Genomic DNA, 6,301 nt, shown 5'->3' with positions numbered 1-6,301 from the left:
ATTTGCATGTTCCAAAAGTTGTTTGGAGCAGGTAACACTGACTACTGAGTCATCAGCCACCATGGGCAGCTGATGAGGTCTAGAGATTAAATGAGGGGTTTAAAGGTCTTTAGGTTCAACTAAAAAAATGACTGGGCTCTTTCCTTTTTGCCCATTTTCAAGGTGTTTTGTTATTGTTAAGCTTTTGGAACTTATATTTTCTGGCACTGGTGCTTTTTCCTATGGATTGTTTACAGGTGGTTTCTCCATTCTGTAGCTTATATCTGCACCCTAGATGGTTTCCTTTGCAGTTCAGAGACTCCTTGGGTGGGCATAATCCTATTTGTCTGTTGTTGATTTTGTTTCTTGCACATTCAAGGTATTCTTACAAAAAGAGACTGCCCACTTGGCAATTATTTATGCCCAATTGGCCATTACTTATGTCCAAAATATATGAAATACTATCTATGTATCTATCTATGTATGTGTGTATGTATGTATGTATGTATGTATCTATCTATCTATCTATCTATCTATCTATCTATCTATCTATCTATCATCTATCTGTCTGCCTAAATATGTTTATAAAATCTTTCATCATTTTTGACCTTTCATTTAGGTGTTTCATTTATTTTAAGCTGATGGTTGGCAATAGGATGAAAGCCGGAGGCCTATGTTCATATTCTGCACGCAGCTCTCTGATGCTCTCAGGATGGTTTATGAACGCACTGTCCCTTCTCCAGAGTGTATTTTTGGTGTTTTTGTTGAGAACCAGTTGGCTGTCGATGTGCAGATTTATTTCTGGAATCTCTGGCTGTCCCATCAGCTTTGGTATCTGTGTGAATGCCAGGACCATGATGTCTAAACAACTTAGCTCTGTAGTCTGACTTGAGTTCAGAAGTAGTGATGTTTCCAACCCTGGTTTTATAGCATTTGTTTGTTTCTTCTTGGGATTGATTTGTTCTTTTGCAGCCAAGTGTTGTTTAGTTCTCATACCTGTGTTTTCTCTTTTACCCATTATAAAATGCCTTTATTTCTAATTTTAAAAGCTGCTTCCTTTGATGGGTCTTTTTCTGAATTACCAGATGGCATCATGTGTTCTGTTCTGGGCACATACTGCTGTAGCATCTAGCTTGTGTTGGGTATCCCAGTTAGACAGAACCTCTGAGGGGTCAGGAAATAGTTTTTTTTTTTTGTATGTGTGGTTCTATTTTTCAACTGCTGTATCCTAGGTATCTCCCAGGAGAGGGTTTGCCACCAGTTTTTATTTTTACATAAATAACATCACTGTTTGGCATCTATAGACTCATTCCTAGTTCTGATACTAATTTACTAAATCTCCTTTTATGTCCATTAGGGCCTAAATGCTTCCATGTGCACATTGCATAAATCTAGCTTGGTTTGGGTTGAACATTTTTTCATAGAACATAAGCACTGCACTCTGATGTGTGTCATATGCTTGGCTCAGCGGGAGGCAGAACATGAAAAGAAAATTATAGACCCGTGTGTCCTTCACACTGCTGAGCGAGTGACTCTATCACTGACTTCTCTTCTAAATGAGGCTTTAGAGCAGCATTTGTTCTCAAGCGAAGTCTCATGAAACAGACTTCGCCTTTCATGATTTTGGAATTCAGTTATATTCTCTGGGGATTAGAACATTTATCTCAATTTGTGCTTCCATAATGCTTGTGATTCCATCCTGATGGACTATAATGAGGGGCAGGGGATAGTGATAATTTGTTGGGGCACAGCATTCACGATAATAGAATCAATACTGAAACCTAGAATTTGTTGATTATTCCAGGCGCTGTTCAAATCACTTAACATTTCTTCCTCCACTTAATTCCTATCCAACCATATAAACTAAGCACCACAATTAACACCATTGACATGTCAGGAAACTGGGGCGAATGGCTTGCCTAGTGTCATCTGACTGTGATATGAAGAAGTGTAGGTATCAATAATCTGTGGGGAAATAGCTTACTTCCTAGAGCATATGCTTCCAGCACAGAGAAATGACAGATCCAGCCTCCTTCACACATTACTCCATCCACCCCACCACCCCAGGTTACAACATGTGTTCTCACTGTGTTCTTAGCTTCTCATCCCTTTCTCGCTTCTCCTCCTGATACCCATGACCTGTATTTCCCAATAAGTGTATTTCAGGAAAAAAAGCAGAAACTCTGGTCCCGAGAAAAGCTAGCCAGGATAAGCATGAATTTAGTTTTGAGGGTCTGGGGCCAATCTAGACGACTAGCATGTGCTTAAGTCGGAGGTGATTGAAGGTCGACGGGAGATGTTTCCAGCCAGGATGGTTGAGGCAATGCCCCCAATTGAGACTAGGAAGAGGTTGGGCTGGGCATATTAATCACTATCTGTATCTCTGTGATAAAATGCTTGACAGAGGCAACTTAAGGGAAAGAGGCTTATTTCGGCATATCATTTCAGGTTTTCAGAGCATCATGGTAGAGAAGGCATGGCAGAAGGAGTGGCTCTGTCCATAGAGGCCATGTAACAAAGCTGGTCGTACGGTCCAGAACCAGAAGTAGGCAAATTCACCAAAACCTCGCCATGTCTTTCCTTTACCAGCCACGCCTTACCTTCTGCTGACTCTGTAGACCTCAAAATAGCGCCAGAAGCTATGGAGCAGTCACTCAGAACATGAACCTGCAGGGGACACTCCAGATTCAAACAAGGCTCGCTGCCTTCCAAAGGTTCATGGCCATCTCATAATGCAAAATGCATTTAGTGCACATTCAAACGTCCTTATAGTCCTCAGTAGTCCCAACACTGTTGAAAATTCTAAAGTTCAAAGACTTCCCTGAAATCAAGGCAAGCTCTTAACATAGAGCTCCAGTATTGAAAAGAATATCCTTTGTGTCTCACAAAGAAACAAAAGAATAAAGTGAAAGTAACTTAGCAAGGCAATTCATTTTAGAAAACAGGTACCCAAACTGGGCTAGCAAGGAGCACACATAGCCAAAATGGCCCCAGCCTTTCATCCTCAATGAAAGGGGGGAACTTGGCTGAGCTTTGATCTGATAGTCAACCCCAACTGGCTAATTTGGAAAGCAGTGCAAAGTAAATGAAGGAAACGTGGGTGGGTGTGGGTGTGAGGGTGGGTGTGAGTGGAGGAGTGGGGTTGGCTGCTATAGGCCTTGAAGTTCCTGGAACACAGCAGGGCCTTTGTGTAACCAAACAGTTTACTTAGTGGGGAAGATGAAAAAGAGCTGAGGTTTGAATTCTGTTCTATGGATGGTTAGCAAGGTCTGGGAGATTTATGGAATATTGGTTCTTGGTGGGAGAGCCACTTCTGATAGAAATAAAAATAAAAATGAAGGTCACATGCATTTAAATGTGCAGTGGTACAAACATTCTCATTCCAAAAGTGAGGAATGGGTGTACAGCAAGGAAAGATTGGTCCAAAGCAAGACTGTAGCTCATTAGGTAAAACGTTAAATCCTGGGCAACATCCTGGACATGAGGTGTTATACTGTGAGCTCCAACAGGAGCTGGCAGCTCCAAGCCTGTCAATTGTGTCGATTTTCTTAGACCAACTCCACTCAGTGCCTACAGGTCTTCCTAGCAGAAAATCCACACTCCTGGAGTCTTTGGTTGCAAATTAGGCTTGACTTTTCACATTTGCAAACATAACTTGTCTTGGGTTGCCCTGCAGGGCATCGATGCCCCCTACTTCTACTTCCACAGTCACCATGCACATTGCTTCTTCTTACAGACTTTTCCCTGAAACTTTATGCCAGACTCCATTATGCCATAATACAAAGCTGCAAAATAACACCACATGGACAAGCATCAAGATCTAGTCTCAGCTTGAAAAGTGGCTGGGCTCCTTCCCCCCACCCCCCGCCCCCCTTTATTGTGGCTCTAGCAGCCTGAGTGCTTGGGTGATTGAACCAAGAGAAATCACTTCCCTACCTGGCCCTTCTCCAGCAGGGCACCCTGGAAATGGTCTCTTTTAAAGCACTCTTTCTTTTTCCCTCTAAAGAGTGTTTCCTTTCAAGTGAAAGTGCTTTTGTTTCGTTTATGTACCCTGGAGACTTCAATGGGTGCTTCTCATCCCCAAAGCACCTCTCCCACTGTCTCAGCGTTAAGTGGCTAAGTGCAAAGTTTAATGGCACAAATCTCCTTGAGATCTGCCTTAGCCTTTCCTGATCCTGCCCTTCCTGCGACTCTAACTCCTGTCCCTGCTAAATGGCGCGTTTTTCCACTTAAGAAAACCTCACCTAAGCTATTATTTTCACTGTAAATCTGGTAAAAAGTAACCAGGAGTCACTGTACAACATCTTGGATGATATGATCTCTTGTCATTTCCTCTGACAAATTAATTAGTCTATCATTGTTGAGTTCATCTTCATTCGAAATTTCAGGACACAGGCAGGATAAAGCACATTCCTGGCCAGAATGTAATAGCGATGCTCTCTAGTGTGATTTCTAAACGAGTCTTTGTTCCCATCTGTGACGTTGTGAGCATTTTTTGCTGCTCACATTTCCTATCGGTTTTGGTTTTTCTGCTTTTCCGTAGAGGGACCACTAAGCCCCACTATAGCATTCTACGGCTTCTATAGACCACTCTTCTGCATTCTAAAAGCTCAAGAATCACGTGATCAGATTTGTCACAGTGATAGCTCACTTTGTGGCACTAGTATTCTGTTATTATTTACTGTTGCTGTGACAAAATATCTGATAGAAACAAGTTTAAAATTGTGTGTGTGTGTGTGTGTGTGTGTGTGTGTGTGTGTGTGTGTGTGTGATCACAAATTTGGCTTGGTGGATTATAAATAAAAGTGACACAAAGTTGGGGGATAGGGATGCTGGATCTCAGAGGAGTTGTGAGAGGAAAAGGAAGTAAATATGCTCTAATATATAGTGTGCATCTATGGAGCACTTGAAGAATTAATCACAATATTATATTTTAAAATTGGAGGGCAAAAGGGATGGGTGGAAGCTTGATCAAGGGGCACACAGGTATAGTTAGGGACCAGAGCCAGTGCTTAGCGTGGGGACTAGAGGTAATAACTATATTCTGAGCATTTAAGAAAGCCACAGGGAAAGTATTTTAAAAGTTTCATCATAAGGAATTAATAAATGTTTCAAGTGATAAATGTGTTTAACCCAATTACATGTCACTCAATGTATATATGTACTGAATATTACATGGACCAGCATTAACATGTAATTACTTTTTGTTTCAGTTAAAGTAAAAAGGTAAGACATGATTAAAATAGAAAAATGACCATTTTTATTTCCACAGGAGAAATTGAAATTACAATTGATTTTTTTTTCACACATGACTGCCCTTTAGTCTTTGCATTTTATCATTTGAGCCTCTTGAAGTCGTCAGCATATCTGTAAAGTGTAATTTCAGGAGATAAAAAGTCATGGTTCTCGGGCAAGAACAAAATGGGCCTACACTGTTGGTTTTTCTTAAATTATTGACTAACAAAGGAGTCAGGTATTAACTTTGGTTTGAATGTCATTTAAGAGCCAAGACATTTATAGGCACTATAAGCATGCCCTTGGGGTACAATTTGATTTCTGAATTATTTATAAAAACTACCCAATGCACAGCAGGCCATAAAAGTTTGAGTTTCTCTGTCCTATTGAACAGAAATCTATAAGTCAAGTAAATCCACAAGCGTCAAATCGCTAATCAACAGCAATCATACATTCCCCTTAGGCAGTCCTTAAGAGGCTATTGGCATCATGTAAAACTGATAATTTGTGCCATGCATTTTTCTAATGCAGCTGTCTAAGGGCTTACACCAAGTCCTTGGCTTGCTCCATTGGTAGCCTTCTCCTCCCTCTCTTTCTGGGCCCCTAATGCTACCATTTGAGGACTTCTGAGGAGCTTTCTGTCCATCCCTCATGCAGTGTTCCCCCTTTCTCTGAGAACCTAATGCATTCAGAGAACATGTGTACCCCATTGTTAGACCCCATGGCCACTTCTTGATGGCACTCTAGCAGTAACCTCTGAGGAACTGCAGGAGGAAATTTCCTGTGGTATGGTGTGAATTCAGAATTCCCTTTGCACTAGCTGTACCAGAGACCTCTAAGCACAGACCAACATTGAGTGGTCATAAGGCCGAGCTTCAACCATCACCCAGTTGAACTAAATCCTGCCAAGCCAGGATAACACTGAATAGAAATCCAAATTCCCACTCATCAAAGGTCGGCCAAATAGCCATATGAAAAGATACAAGCAATGCCCTAATTCCTGTTGCTAAGATTCCATCAGAAAACACAGCCAACACATACACACACACACACACACACACACACACACACACACACACACACAGAG

This window comes from Acomys minous (genome assembly GCF_964271855.1).
Source record: "Acomys minous genome assembly, chromosome: 4".
Taxonomy (NCBI): Eukaryota; Metazoa; Chordata; class Mammalia; order Rodentia; family Muridae; genus Acomys; species Acomys minous.
The sequence above is the reverse complement of the archived record's forward strand: the minus strand, read 5'-3'. Positions refer to the sequence as shown.